Raw genomic sequence first — 14,465 nt, forward strand, 5'->3', positions numbered from 1 at the left:
CTGTATTCACCTAGTCTATTCCTCTCATGATTCCTCTCACACCTCTAGGAAATTATCCCTTATCATCCTAAACTTCAAAGAATAAAACCTGTGCCTCTTCAACCCATACAACCCCCCCAACCCCCCAAAACCTCAGGCCTTTGAGTAGTGGCAACATCCTCTTTTCTGCACCGCTCTAGTTTGACGATAACTTTCCTATGATGCAGTAACCAAACTGAGTACATTACACCAAGTTGGGCATCACCAACATCTTATACAACTACAACGTGACCTCCCAACTTCTATACTCAATACTCTAACTAATGAAAGCCAATGTGCCAAAAGCCTTTTGGCTTTAATTGTGTGGGCCATTGGCAAGACCACCTATGGAGATCATAGTATTGCTCTCCTTGTTAAAGGAAGGATTTAATCCATTGGAAACAGTTCAGCAATAGCTAACTGAACTGATTGTTGAAATGGATGGGTTTTCTTATGAGGAAAGAAAAGCACGTCAGGATTAAACCTGATGGAGTTTGGAAGAGAGATAATTTGACAGAAATATGCAGGATTAAGAGGGGTCCTATTAAGATTAATGTTGAGATCATTCCTTTTGTAGGAAAATTGAGAGCTAGAGTTCACTATTTAAAAATAAGAGACTGATAATTTTAAACAAAGATGAAATGAATTTTTTACTTCCAGTAGCTGTTTCTTCAGAACTCCCTTCCTCAAAGGCAGTGGATGCAGAGTCTCTGAACATTTTTTTTCAGAGATAAATAAGATTCTTCCTAGACAAGTATATGGAAAGTTACTCGGGAATGCTGAGTTGAGGATATAATCAATTCATCCACTGTATTATAGAAATGCAGAGCACACTTGCAGGGCTGAATGGCCTAATCCTGCTCCTCTTCTCATGTAGGCAGGACTCAAAAGCAACTCTGTGGTGTGATCAGCTGCTATGAATAATGGTCATGTGATTGACATCTGGATTGAGGTATCAATGAGAAAAGAGCAATGCTGGATGACAGCACTGTGAGAAGGCAGCAGGAAAGAACAAATAGGAGTCTGCGACATTAGGTAATGGGCAGTCTGGTCATGTGGCATACCACTCGGTAGGGGAGCATTTAGGTGAGAGTGACCACAACTCCCTTAGCTTCAACATAGCTATGGAAAAGGGAAAAAAAAACAGTCAAATTGGGAAAGTTCTTAACTGGAAGAGGGCTAATTCGGAAGGGTTGAGGCAGGGACTAGCGAGAGAATAAATTGGAAACGGATGTTTAAGGGTGAAAGCACAGAAGTAATGTAGAGGAAGTTTAGGGACCATTTGTGCAGGGTCAAGATAAGTTTATCCCATTGGAAAAAGGAAAAGATAGTAGGAAAATGGAACTGTGGCCAATGAAACAAGTGAGGCAGCTAATCAAGAGGAAGAAGGAACCATACACTAGATATAGAAAGCAAGAAACAGGAAGGGCTCATGAGAAGTATATGGGGGCGCACATCCTCATGGCGAAACAGCCCCGCTTGTATCGCCACATGACGGGGCAGCCATGGGGAAATGGGGTCATCAGAGGTTACTCTCTGATTCCAGCATCCCTTCCAGCGCGCACCCTGGGCAGTGATTATGATGTCACAATGCACCAGGTGACTGAGCTCGTGCTGCCCTTAAAGGGGCGTGCTGAATCTGAATAAAAACAGTCATTAACGACCCTCAACGTGGTGGCTGTGTTTCTGCCACTGCTCACACTGCCACAGGGGCTTAATTTGTCAGGTATAATTGGCTGAGAAGAATCAGACAAGGTCAGGAAGATATGGAAAGGAATGTATGAACAGTTTTACACAAGATATTGACAGTGACATCTCTGGAGAAGAACCTTGAGTTCAGGACTCAGAAAACTTGCCATATTGAACCCATGAATCCAAGCAGGTTGGGGGGGGGGGGGGTGGTGTGTGCAGGGGGAGCAGCTCTCCAACACTGACGAAAAATCAGCGCGGCCCGCCATTCAACCACTGGCATGTGCTGTGGCGCCTTTTTGTTTCAACGTGCTCGCTCCTCCTCACTTTAGAACCTAGCTCAATCCCTGAATCCAAGTAATGAATTTGGAATTGCTTGCAACTGAAAGGATAACTGTACTTTATAAAGATAGCCGTTGAGTCCAGTCATTTTCTGGGATGCATGATCCTGTTTCATTATCTTATGCACAACACAGTTGAAAGCAGCCCAGTTTGATTGGCCTACTATCCACCACCTTCAACTGACTTACTCCACCAAAATCACACAATGTGTGCCAAATACAAAACATTTTCCATAGCAATCAGTAACAGTCAAACGATATGCTGGAAATAAACAGACGGTTTCCAATCTGAAACGTTGACAATTCCTCTTCCCACAGATGGGGCCGAGTCTTTTTTCCACCACTTTTTGTTTTTGACCAGCAGATTTTATTTTCAATCTCCTATCTCTGGAGAAAAGACAGAAGGCACTTCATTAACTCCAATTCTCCCTATCCAAACATGGAAATCGATGGCCATCCATTCATCCCACCTTCCACAAAAAAAATCCCAGAACCCAACTCTGCCAAAACTTTTGATCACCTCCCTTCATATAGTATCCTTTTCGCACGCTCGTCCTCCTTTGCCCAAGGAGCCGCACAAATGCTGATGTAAGAGTCTGCCCACACTGGAGTCCCGCCAGATCGTTTCGTGTTCGTTTAGCAATGCAGATGTAGATTATTAATCCTGAGCTACGTCGGCACCGCGTTTAAGAGAGCAATGATTAGCTCAGCAAATCAATCGTAAACAAGGGGAATTCCTTGCCCTGGGGAGCACCAGGACTGTTCCTTGAACGGGTGGGGTTTGCAGGAAACTCAGAGCGATCACACTGGTCTGACTCACCTCGGCGTGGGGTCCATGTTGCAAGGGCTGAGACTTGGAGAGGAACTCATCGGACAGAGTCCGCCCCATTGACGCGCATTTCATTTGGTTGATCTTAAAAGGCGGTAGTTTCAGGTAGCAATTTGTTCATTGTCAACAGGACTGTGTCCGGAATAACGAAAATCTCCCGCGCTCTAGCTTGATTAATGTAGATCTGGGGAGGTACTGAGGTAACAACTCTTGGAAGCTATTAAAAGGGGAAGTTACTTGACTCCATGAGTAAAACAAGAAGGAAGTTAACAATTCGGTCTCTTGAGTTGGAATCATTGCAACAGGCCCCGCTGCACCACTTGCCCAAGTCGACCAAAGTGTCCCACCTGCCAGCGTTTCGCCCATATCCCTAAAAACCAGGGGTTTTCGAACTTTTTTCTGTTGAAAACAACTGCAATGCACTCTATTCATTTTTTTTCTTGAACATTGCAATAGTACCTGCCACTGTCATCTTCTGCAGTACATTCTATACTCGCACCATCCTCTATTAAAAAAAAAGCCTTCCAGTATCTGTTGAATTTTCCCCCCACTTTACCTTAAATTGATGGCCTCTGGTTACCAATTCCCCTATTCTGCAGAAGACTCTCTAAAATCACACAATCCATTCCTCATGATTTTGTATATCTCAAAGAGATCACTCTTCATCCGCCTGTGCTCCAAGGGACAAACCCCTAGCCTACTCAATTACTCCCAAAATCTCTGGTCCTGGAGTCCTGGCAACTTCCTCGTAAATCTTCCCTGCACCTTCTCCAGCTTGACAACATCTTTCTTGCAGCTCTTGTGACCAAAGCTGAATACAATACGCCAAATGGAGTCTCACTGACATACAACTGCAACATGACCTCCCAACTTTGAATGATGAAGGTCACTGTGCCAAAGGCCTTTGTGACCACTCTCTCTGTGACACCATTTTCAAGTCACTATTGGCAGGGTCGGCGTCAGGTGGGGGGGCATGGGCCCCCTAATGAGGTGTTGTGCCCTCCCCTCCGGTCAGGGCCATTGTATGCTTTGAGTCACACCGATGGCCACGTGACTTGCATGCATTACTAGCGTATAGATTGATGCATGCTAGCGACTCTCCACCCACCCCGGCCGTGTACATCAGTCCCACACAACTGACAGTACTTCCCCCCCACCCCCACCTGTCGGCACATATTCAGTCGACAGCACCCCTCCCCCCACCACCAAGGGAGTTCTCAAGCGCTGGAATGTGCCCACCTCTAACACTCCAATGACCCCCTCTAACATGCATTCTGATGCCGACCCTGTATACCTGCACTAGATCCCTCTGCTCTACGACACTCTAAGATCCCTACCATTCCCTGAGTAAGATCTACCCCAGTGAGACCTCCCAAAATGGAACACTTCACATTTCTCTGCCCACCTGGTCAACCAATCAAGATCCTGTTGCATTCTTTGGCAACCATCTTCATGATCTACAATACCAGACAATTCAGTTCCCCACAAACTTGCTAATCCTCCATGTACTTTTTCATGTGAATCATTGATGTAGATGACAAACAGCAATAGGCCCAGCACTGAGCCCTGTGGCATACCACTAGTCACAGGCCTCCAGACCAAAAAAACAACCTTCCACCATCACCCTGCAACTTCTTCCATGAAGCCAGTGTTCTATCCATTCTGCTGTCTCTCCTTGGATCCCATGTGATCTCATCTTCCAGAGCAGTCTACTGTGCAGAAACTGATCAACTGCCTTGATGAAATTCATAAATACATTTCCAGCTCTGCCCTCTTGAACCTCCTTGGTCACATCTTCAAAAAACTCTATCAGATTTGTGAGACTTGCCCTCCCACTTACAAAACCATGCAGATTATCCCTAATCAGCCTTTGTTCATTTAAATGCATGGATATCTTCTCCCTCGGAATATTCTTGAGTAACTTACCAATGACAGATGTTAGGCTCACTGGCCTGTAGTTCGCAGGCTTTTCCCTGCAGCCCTTGAATAGAGGCAAAACATTTGCTCTCCTCCAGTCTTCTGGCACCTCACTTTAATGACATATCAAAAATCTCACCCAGGGCACCTGCAATTTCTTCTAGCTTCCACAGTATCCTTGGATATACCTGATCAGCCCAGGAGATTTAATAAGCATCAGGACCTTCATCACTCTCTGAACCAATCTCAAGACACTACCATTAACTGTCCCAAATTCCACAGTCCATGTATCTCTATATTAAAAACAGAGGAGAAATACTGAGGGCATTCCCCATCTCTTGTGGCTCCACACAGAGTTCTCCACATTGATTGATGAGGTGTCCAATTTTTCTCTGGTTACCTTTTTTCTTTATGTACTTAAAATCTCGAGATTCTTCTTAATGTTATCTGCCAGAGCTATCTCCCATACGGTTATGCCCTCCTAGTTTTCTTTTTTAGCTAAAAGTAAAAACACCTAAATGCTGGAGGAACTCAGCTGGTCTATTCAGCATCTATGGGAGACAAAGGTATCTTGCAGACGTTTCGGGTCTGAGCCCTTCTTCAAGGAAAGATCTGAAAAGGCAGAAGCAGGATATATCAGCTTGCTGCTCCAGGTATACATTTGATCCGAGCTATTTATGCCTGCCCCATGTCTCCTTCTTGCCCTTGATCAGGGCCTGAATTTCGCTCATCATCCAAGTTCCATGCATGTCTGACCCTTCACTGTAATGGGAAAGTGCATGTCCTGGCTTTTTTTTTATGTCAACACACTTCTAAAGACATCTCATTTTCCTAATATTCCTCTTCTTTCAAACAACCTGTTCCTGTTGAAGTAGTTCTTGTCTTATTCCTTCAAGACTGGCTTTTCCCCAATTCTGAATTTTAACTAAAAAACACAAAATCCTAGTGAAGTTCACCAGGTCAAACACTGTCCTTTATGTAGCAAAGGTAGAAATACATAACCAACATTTCGGTTTGAGCCCTTCATCAAGGTGTGAGAAAATGCTGGCAGGCATCCAAACAAAAGGGTAGGGGGGAAAGGCAAAGAAGATGTTAGGTGGATGAGGGGACAGCAGCAATGAGGAGGAGGAGGAGGGATAGCTGGGTGGGTAAGGGGGAAGGGAGAGAAGAACTGGAAATACAGGAAAGGGGAATGGGAAAGGGAAAGAAAATGCGAGCGTTTAATAGAAGGCAGAGAAATCAATGTTCTTGCCATTTGGCTGGAGAATGTCCAGACGGAAAGTGCTGTTTCTCCAATCTGCGGGTGGTCAAGGCAGGATAGAGGAAAAGGCCTTGGACAGACATGTGAGCCTGGGAGTGTGAAATGGTTGGCTACTGGGAGGTCGCTCTGGTGCTTTGCGAAGCGATCTCCCAATCTGTGACTAGTCTCTCCGATGTAGAGAATGCCACAAAGGGAACTCTGGATGCAGTCAATGAGTCCTGTGGATATACGTGAAAAGTTGTAGTGAGGGAGGAGTGCAAGTGTTGCACCTCCTGTGGCCAGAGAGGAAGGTATAGGTGAAGAGGCACAAGGGAATCACAGAGGGAGTGGTCCTGAGTGAAGAGCAAGAAGGGCTTAGATGGAAAAATGTGTCCAGTGGTGGGATCCTGTAGTAAGTGCTAGAAATTCCAGTGGATAATGTTTTGGATGTGGAGGCTAGTAGGGTGGTAGGTGAGGGTGTTATGTTTGTTGCATCTGGGGGGCAGAGGGGGCAAGGGCAAATGAGTGGGAAATGGAGGTCTGGATTAGAAGACCTTCTTGGGAACAGATGCAGCAGAGATGGAGAAATTAAGTACAAAGAAAAAGTTTGCAAACCGCTGGTCTAAGGTTAAGACAGGAAGATGGATAGGAAAGGTTCAAGAGGGATTTGGGCCAAATGCAATCAAATGGGACTATATTTGGGAGCAATCTTAGTGAATGAAGACACTTTGGACCACAGGGCCTGTTTCTGTTTTCTAAAACTCTATGACTACCATTATGGATAATCTCACATTTCGCCACTTTGTGGTGTACCTGACATATCTTTGTGGAACCTGATTATTCACTCAATTTCATGTCATCAGCCACCTTGAAAGTGTTGCATTTGATCTCATTTTAAATGTTAATATAGTTGGTATCCCACCTGGACAAGGTGATTTAACCAGCAGCTTGTCTTTTCAATACACATCTAAGCCAAAATTTCAACCACAATGCCTTGAAGATTGTACTTAAGTTTGGTTATGATCTAGTTCCTTGTTGAAATGCAGTGGAAGAAATTATTTTAGAGTCTACACATTAACAGTTTGTAATTCGTAGGATAATTCTTTGCCATTCAATAATGATGCAAAATTAGCAATGAATGTGCTGTATATTTAACTAAAACATGAAAGAAAAATGTAAAAAGTGTTCTGACATTTAATAGTCATTTTTTCATTCACATATTCAGCTCTCAAATATATTAATTATATTGAAAGCTTAACACTACTTAAGTTGTAGTTTCTTGTAACATTCACCTCAATTGCTCCATTTTACATTGACTATTTGAAATTAGTTCTAAAATGGTGTTTTTTTAATCTTTATTTCTTTTCAGTCTTATTAATGATCTTCTGTGGACATTTGTGAGTCTGGAATCTGTCCATTGTAGCCTCTCCTCCCGTTTTTCTTTTAGGCAAGGGTTTAAAGTCAACAGAAATCCATTTCATTTGTTCATTCACTCATTTGCTCTCTCTCATTTCTACAAGTGTATAATTTTCCATGAAATGTTGTCAAATATCTTCATGCCATTTTTCTTTTTCCTTTTTTTTCCTTGCAATTGGCACCAAGTTGGAGATTGAGTATCAAGTGCTTTCGGTAAAAAAAATCTCCCATTTTCCTCAGCTCTCGCGCCACCTCCGTGAGGTCTTTTGGATCTGGAATAATCGCATCATTGTTACAATTGCAATATGTTAAAGAGTTCCTTTATTTTTGTATCTAGCAAACCTGGTGATTGTAATATTGAAGATGTGGACATTTTTGCTGCCCTTTTGGCATTAGATAAATCAGGAATGCAGCGGAGCTTAAAAGTTTCTACGAAGAAGCTGAAGGGACTCAGTCGGTCAGGCACCGTCCTTGGAGACAAAATGGACAGTCAGAGTTTCTGGTCTGAAAAAGGATGCTGATCCTGTCCGTTTCTCTCGAAGGATGCAGCCTGACCTGCTGAGTCCCTTCAACGTTTCACACTTTCCAGTGATGGCAGGAATCGAATGCCAATCAGCCTTTAAAGTGGCAAGTATGAAAGCAAAATCTGCTCAACGCTGGCGTCAGATTACATCATCTCATGCCGGGGATTGCCGGCCTCGACCCTTAGTACAATCCCTGGCGTCTACAGACGCCAGCGTTGAGATCAGGCGAGTGTGAAACGAGCAATTGCACTGCAGACACTTCCTATTCAAGGGAGAACAGACCAAACGCCAGGGATAGACCCTTGCAAGTGTGTCCCAATTAGGAGTGGTCTACAGGACACTGAATGGCCCTTTCAAGTGTGAAAGGGGTTATTGTTTGTTCAAGATTCCAGCATCTATAATTCTTGTGTTTTTTTTAAAGTTTCTACTGTTTTGGATCAATACAACTGCTCCAACCAGTGAAATGTCTTCCACTTGTGTGCAGTGTTGGCCTCTGAACGGAGGCAAAGTTCAGAGCTATTTAAAAGTAGAAAAAACTCCCAAGGGGTTTAAACTTATTTTACATTATTGCTGGCCCTTCAGCAAAAGCACACAATTCCATCCCGTTATTTCTGATTAATTGCAGAATACCAATCATCGAATTATTTTATAAAACAAAACCTGCGGATGCTGTAAATCGAAACGTAAAGCGCTGCAAACGCTCATCAGGTCAGGCTCGCCTGTTGAAAGAGGACCATCACCCTTCACACCTACTGCCCCAACTTTTCCCAGTTCTGGCCAACGTGGAGGATCCAAAATGTTAATTGTATCAACTTTCCACCGATTCTGCATTCTTCCAGTACAATTTTATGTGTATATACCATGTAATCAATCCCTGTTGTTGTTTAAACGACATCTTTACTACACCAGGAAAATCCAGCTCCTTACATGTTCATAATAAAACGCACAATGAAAGTTGAGTAGGGAGCCGGTGGACAGGAGGGAGCCGGTGGACAGGAGAGAGCCGGTGGACAGTAGGGAACCGGTGGACAAGAGGGAGCAGGTGGACAGGAGAGAGCCGGTGGACAGTAGGGAACCGGTGGACAGGAGGGAGCCGGTGGACAGGAGAGAGCCGGTGGACAGGAGGGAGCCGGTGGACAGGAGAGAGCCGGTGGACAGTAGGGAACCGGTGGACAAGAGGGAGCAGGTGGACAGGAGAGAGCCGGTGGACAGTAGGGAACCGGTGGACAGGAGGGAGCCGGTGGACAGGAGAGAGCCGGTGGACAGGAGGGAGCCGGTGGACAGGAGAGAGCCGGTGGACAGTAGGGAACCGGTGGACAAGAGGGAGCAGGTGGACAGGAGAGAGCCGGTGGACAGTAGGGAACCGGTGGACAGGAGGGAGCCGGTGGACAGGAGAGAGCCGGTGGACAGTAGGGAACCGGTGGACAAGAGGGAGCCGGTGGACAGTAGGGAACCGGTGGACAGGAGGGAGCCGGTGGACAGGAGAGAGCCGGTGGACAGTAGGGAACCGGTGGACAGTAGGGAACCGGTGGACAGGAGGGAGCCGGTGGACAGGAGGGAGCCGGTGGACAGTAGGAAGCCGGGAGCCCGAAGACAGGGAGAGCGCAACATCGCCGATGTTGGGAGTCGTGAGTTGGCGCTATTTTAATGCAAACTCTATTTACCTGTCGTGGAGCCTTGAGGCTCCGATCTTTTGACGTTCATTCGAAGCAATGGCTTCATCCGCTTTTGTTCCCCGGTCCAGTCGAGGTAATACCAATCGGTCAAGTTCCAGCAACCCGTCAGCGTTACGGAGAGCAGTCGCTTCAGAATAAGTGGCTCGATTTAAGCTCCGAGCGCTATTTATCCACAGTGGATCGCTCTTTACAGTGGGCTGACGTGCGGGGAAGTCCGAGCGAAATTTCCTTGGTAAGGAAGTGGTGCAGCTACAACCCACGTCACGTTTCATTCCCCAATCGCAAAATTAACACAATTCTAGCAAATACTTCCTCAAAAGACAACTGTATTGGTCCAACCTATGCCTTTCCTGAGGTTGTCTGGGTGGAGTAATCATGTGATAACAAGCGAACACTCCATGCCATCAACAACTACATTGGTGCTGCTTCCTGCATCCATGATGAGCTCATCCAGTTCATCCACTTTACTGATAACTTTCACCCTGACCTCCATCTCTGCAACACTCTACCCTTTCCACCGGGTCTGCACCCAAGATGGCAGCAGCCACGAGCACTGGCACAGGGCACCAGCAAACAAGCAGGCCACCGCCCCATCTGAGAAAGAAGAGCAGAGAAGACAACCCACGGGACGGGGTTGATTGGGTGGTGTTTATGGGGGAGTTGACTGTGGATAGACAATGGAAAGCATTCACAGATCTAATGGAGGGTAACTAATGTTACCCCACTATTTAAAAAGGGGGGTAGAGAAAAAGCGGGGAATTATAGGCCAGTGAGCCTTACATCAGTAGTGGGCAAAATGATGGAATCCATTATTAAGGATGTAATAGCGCAGCATATGACTAGCAGAGAAGGGATCGGACGGAGTCAACATGGATTTACGAAAGGTAAATCGTGCTTGACCAATCTATTGGAATTCTTTGAGATGGTGACAGGTAATATAGATGGGGGAGAGCCAGTGGATGTGGTGTACCTGGACTTCCAAAAGGCCTTCGATAAGGTCCCGCATAAACGACTGGCTTCCAAAATCAAGGCTCATGGGATTGGGGGCAAAGTATTGATGTGGATTGAGAACTGGCTGGCAGGTAGAAGACAGAGAGTTGGGATAAATGGCTCGTTTTCTGAGTGCCAGGCGGTGACCAGTGGGGTGCCACAGGGATCTGTACTGGGACCCCAGCTGTTCACAATTTACATTAATGATCTGGATGAGGGGATTGGATGTAATATCTCCAAATTTGTAGATGACACTAAGCTAGGAGGGGTTGTGTGCACGGAAGAGGGGGTCAGGAAGCTCCAGTGTGATTTGGATAAATTGAGGGACTGGGCAGATACATGGCAAATGCACTACAATGTGGATAAATGTGAGGTTATCCACTTTGGTAATACAAACCGGAGGGCAGATTACTATTTGAATGGCAATAGATTAAGAGATGGGGAAGTACAGAGAGACCTAGGCGTACTTGTACACCAGTCTCTGAAGGCGAGCATGTCGGTACAGCAGGCGGTTAAAAAGGCAAATGGTATGTTGGGCTTCATATCAAGAGGGTTTGAGTATAGGAACAAGGATACCTTACTGCAGCTGTACAGGGCCTTGGTGAGACCCCACCTGGAGTATTGCGTGCAGTTTTGGTCACCTGATCTAAGGAAGGATGTTCTTGCAATGGAGGGAGTGCAGAGGCGATTCACCAGACTGATACCTGGAATGGCAGGAATGACTTATGAGGAAAGATTGCGCAAATTGGGATTGTACTCGCTGGAGTTTAGAAGGTTGAGAGGGGATCTCATAGAGACATCTAAAATTCTGGCAGGATTGGACAGAATGGATGCAGATGGGATGTTTCCAATGATGGGAAAATCCAGAACCCGGGGCCATGGTTTGAGGATAATAGGCAAACCATTTAGGACCGAGATGAGGAGGAATTTCTTTACCCAGAGGGTGGTGAATCTGTGGAATGCATTGCCACAGAGGGCAGTAGAGGCAGGTTCATTAAATTTATTTAAGAGGGAATTAGATATATTTCTTCAGTATAGGGGTATTAAAGGTTACGGAGAGAAGGCGGGGTCAGGGTACTGAACTTTAAGATCAGCCATGTTCTTGTTGAATGGCGGAGCAGGCTCGAAGGGTCGAATGACCTACTCCTGCTCCTATCTTCTATGTTTCTATGTTTCTATGGGTGACCATGGCGGCAGACCAGTGAGGGGTCCTGCGGCTGAGGATCCCACGCAGGCTGTGAGTTGATGGAGACTGCAGTCAAGGGACGGCAATCAAGGGGTGACCTATGACCCATGCCACTTCCCTCTACTCTCCTTTTTCCTCCAGGACTCTCTATTAATTCCTTCCCACTAATCGCCACCTCAGTACCTACCCCTGTAACTGCAAAAAAAAAAATACTCGAGCCAGCACATCCTCCCTAACCATCACTTGGGGTCCCAAAGAGTCCTTCCAAATGAAGCAACACTGCATGGGTCATCTACTGCATCCATGTTGGAGAAATTCAATGCTGACTGGGAGATTGTTTCATTGAGCACCTTCGCTCAGTCCACTGTTACAATAGGGGGCTCCTGGTGGCCTGTCATTTTAATTCCACATAACATTGCCACATGGACATATCTATCCATGGCCTCATGTACTGCCAAACCATGGCTCCTGCAAATTGAAGGAACATCATCTTATATTCCATCTAGACACTTTCCACTCAGACGGCATTAACATCGACTTTCCAGTTTCCATTAAACATCAACCCCTAGCCTCTTTCCATATCCCTCTATTTTCTTTCTTCCAGCTTCATACCCCTTCCCTTCCCTCCAGTCAGAGAGCTACACCCGTTCCAACAGTTCTGTCTTTTTTCTCTTTTACCCTTCCACCTATATCCTCCTGTTCTTCTATGGTTCTCCCCTGCCCCTTCAACACTCCTCTCCTTCTCCCAGGTTTTTTTGCTCATACTTTGACCAAGGGCACAGGCCCAAAACTTTGGTTACTTTTCTTATAAATGCTGCGTGACCTGCTGACTTTTCTTTTATTGCACCATTAAAAAAAATTACAGCATTAGTGGGGAATCAGGAGCTGCTGACCACAGCCCAACACATGTTTCTGTCTTGAAATTTCTTCCCCTTCATGTTTTCAGAGCAGGTGACCATTATCATCTTAAGTTTAACTTTCAACTTTGTTTTACAGTATGAGGAAAGGAGTAAGAGTCATGCAGGAGTTTACGACCATAAGACTTGGGAGCAGATTTAGTCATCCTGCGAGAAAGAAATTCAAGGTTCTTGGACTATGGAGTAGTAATATCATTTGTTTTGTGAGCCGTGGAGTTACAACATAAGACCATAAAATGTAGGAAGGGTCCCTTATAGTCCATGTTCAGCTGCTCGAAGGGACAAGTGGCTTTGATAAGGTGGGTTTTGTCCAGCCAGTAGAACTGGGGATTGCACTCAGTGCAGATTGGGCAGTTGCATGTTAATTCCCTGGTGTCTTTGACCAAGTAGGGGAGGATGCGGGCTTTAACAAAGTGTTAGAGCCTGGTAACTGTAATGATAGTGATCATGTTTGCTTGGCCGCTAGCAAGGCCTTGATTATAGTTCCTGTTTGATGAGACTTGGCTGTCAGCAGGGGCTGACACAAAGGCAGAGACTGCAGTATGCAAGATCTGTAATGGAGGCTTGCAGCCACATGGCATGCCTCATGATGCTGTTTACATCAACTTTAAAGTAAAGAGCCTTTTCCTTCATCCATGTGTTGCCTAAGAACCCACACATACGAATACAAGATGAAATTGTGACTCCAAGGTGGCTGTGGTTGTTGTGGAGGACTTGGAGGTGATCCACCTGTGCATTGCTGCATTTCCCCTGGGACAGGGCATCAGGAGGCTCATTGAGCTTCACGGGCCTGTACAAGATCTCATAGTTGTAGGCGGATAGCTCAATTCTCCATCTCAGGGTCTTGTCATTCTTAATTTTCCCCGCTGTTTGTTGTTAAGCATAAAAGCGACTGCACGTTTGTCAGTCAGCAGGGTGAGTAGTTTTCTGGCTAGGTAGTGCCTCCAATAGCGCACAGCTTCCACTATGGCTTAGGCCTCTTTCTCAACAGTTGAATGCCGGAGCTCGGGGCCCTGAAGGGTTCTGGAAAAGAATACTTGGTTGAGCCTGGTGGACAGGGCGAAGTCGGACACATCACTCTCCACCTGGAAGGGGATGGATTCATTTACAGCGTGTATCACTGCCTTGGCAATATCATCCTTGATGTATGTGAACGTCATTTGGGCTTCTGCCGACAGGGGGAAAGTGGCCGATTTCACCAAGGGGCAGGCTTTGTCCATTTAATTGGGGACCCACTAGGCATAATAGGAAAATATGTCCAAGGACATTTTCAGGATCTTGAGGGTCTGGGGTATTGGGAGTTCTAAGAGGTCTGGGTCTGGGCCATTGATGCCATTTGCCACCACACAGCCCAGGATGGCCAGCCTTCAAGTGCTAAAGACACACATTTTGGTTATAGGGCAGGTTGAGGCTTTTGGCTGTCTGGAGAAACTTGCGGAGATTGGTGTCATGGTCGTGGCCACAGATGGTCATATTGTCCAGGTAGGAAAATGTGGCCTTGAGTCCATAGTCATTGACTATGCAGTCCATCTCCCTCTGGAAAACTGAGACCCCATGGATGACTCTGAAAGGGATGCAGAGGAAGTGGTAGAGCCAGCCGTCTGCCTCAAAGGCAGTGTAAGAGCTGTGCTCCAGCCAGATTGGTAGCTGGTAGTAATCCAATGAGGTCAATGGTCAAGAAAACTCAGAAATGGGCAATCTTGTTGACCATTTTGGTGATGC

The 14,465-nt window shown here is 45.9% G+C and overlaps 1 long non-coding RNA gene across 1 annotated transcript; it reads right to left on the reverse strand.

The window, feature by feature from the left end:
* Positions 1-7,210: 7,210 nt before the first annotated feature.
* Positions 7,211-10,074, reverse strand: LOC138756124 (uncharacterized). The gene is made up of 2 exons (XR_011352776.1): positions 9,639-10,074; positions 7,211-7,722 (listed from the first exon to the last, which is right to left on the reverse strand). It is a non-coding gene; the product is annotated as an uncharacterized lncRNA (long non-coding RNA).
* Between the last annotated feature and the right edge of the window lie 4,391 nt (positions 10,075-14,465).

The sequence above is a fragment of the Narcine bancroftii genome, chromosome 3, assembly GCF_036971445.1.
Source record: "Narcine bancroftii isolate sNarBan1 chromosome 3, sNarBan1.hap1, whole genome shotgun sequence".
NCBI classification, from domain to species: Eukaryota; Metazoa; Chordata; class Chondrichthyes; order Torpediniformes; family Narcinidae; genus Narcine; species Narcine bancroftii.